Source organism: Olea europaea, unplaced genomic scaffold (assembly GCF_002742605.1).
Source record: "Olea europaea var. sylvestris unplaced genomic scaffold, O_europaea_v1 scaffold44, whole genome shotgun sequence".
Classification (NCBI taxonomy): Eukaryota; Viridiplantae; Streptophyta; class Magnoliopsida; order Lamiales; family Oleaceae; genus Olea; species Olea europaea.
Window position 1 is genome coordinate 111273 of NW_019262707.1, and position 1987 is coordinate 113259.

The window sequence follows — 1987 nt, forward strand, 5'->3', positions numbered from 1 at the left end:
TGGTACTTGCATTGTTGCCAAGTGTCAACTGGATGGAAAAACTGTTCGAAATTTAAGTTGTCCAATAGGGTAGTGTCACGTGGTAAAGTGTAAACTAAAGTGTACACCATAGTGTACATGTCGCAAGGTTCTTATTGATTGAACTTTGCTATTTGTACACGAATTTTTGAAACGTTGTTTGACTCTTGCAATGTTGTCAAGTGTCAATTGGATGGAAAACTGTTTGAAATTTAAACTGCCCAGCAGGGTAGTGTCACGTGGCAATGTGTAAACTAAAGTGTACTCCATAGTGTACATGTTGTAAGGTTCTTACCGATTGAACTTTACTATTTGTACACTGATTTTTGACTTGTTGTTTGAGACTTACATTATTGCCAAGTGTCCATTGGATGGGAAAACTGTTTGAAACATAAACTGTCCGACAGGGTAATGTCCCGTGGAAAAGAAAGTGTGCACCATAGTGTACAAGTAGCAAGGTCTTACCGATTGAACTTTGCTATTTGTATACTAATTTTTTACATGTTATTTAACACTTGCGTTGTTGTCAGGTGTCAATTGAATGGGAAAACTGGTATTTGTACACTAATTTTTGATATGTTGTTTGACACTTGCATTGTTGTCAAGTGTAAATTGGATGGGAAAACTGATTGAAATTTAAATTGTCCAACAGGGTAATATCACCTGGCAATGTGTAAACCAAAGTGTACATGAAGCAAGGTTCTTACTGATGGAACTTCACTATTTGTACGTTGATTTTTGACACGTTGTTTGATACATGCAAGGTTCTTACCGATTGAACTTTGCTATTTCTACACTGATTTTTGACACATTGTTTGATACTTGTATTCTTGTCAAGTGTCAATTAGATGGGGAAACTGTTTGAAATTTAAACTGTATAACTGGGTAATGTCACGGGGCATTGTGTAAACTAAAGTGTATAAAATAGTGTAAATATAGCAAGGTTCTTACCGATTGAACATTGCTATTTGTACACTAAATTTTGACAGGTTGTTTGACACTTGCACTGTTGTTAGGTGTCAATTGGATGGGAAAACTGTTAGAAATTTAAACTGTCCGGTAGGGTAGTGTCATGTGGTAAAGTGTAAACAAAGGTGTACACCATAGTGTACATGCTTCAAGGTTCTTACTAATTGAACTTCGCTATTTGTACACTGATTTTGGTCACGTTGTTTCACACTTGCAATGTAGTCAAGTGTCAACTGGAAGGGGGAACTGTTTGAAATTTAAAATGTTCAACAGGGTAATGTCACGTGGCAAAGTGTAAACTAAAGTGTACACAATAGTGTACATGTAGCAAGGTTCTTACCGATTGAACATTGCTATTTGTACAATAAATTTTGACACGTTGTTTGACACTTGAATTGTTGTCAAGTGTCAATTGAATGGGAAAACTGTTAGAAATTTAAACTGTCCGGCAGGATAGTGTCACGTGGCAAAGTGTAAACAAAGGGGTACACCATAGTGTACATGTCGTAAGGTTCTTATCGATTGAACTTTGCTATTTGTAAACTGATTTTTGACACGTTGTTTGTCACTTGCATTATTGTAGAGTGTCGATTGGATTGGAAAACTATTTGAAATTTATGCTGTCTAACAAGGTACTATCATGTGGCAAAGTGTAAACTAAAGTGTACACCATAGTGTACATGTGGCATGGTTCTTACCGATTGAACTGTGCTATTTGTACACTGATTTTTGACACGTTGTTCGACACTTGCATTGTTGTAAGGTGTCAGTTGAATGGGAAAATTGTGATTTTTTACATGTTGTTTGACACTTGAATTGTTGTCAAGTGTCAATTGGATGGAAAAACTGTTAGAAATTTAAACTGTCCAAAAGGGTAATGACACGTGGCAAAATGTAAACTAAAGTGTACACCATATTGTACTTGTCACAAGGTTTTTACCGATTGAACTTTGCTATTTGTACACTTATTTTTTACATGTTGATTTACACTTGCAACGTT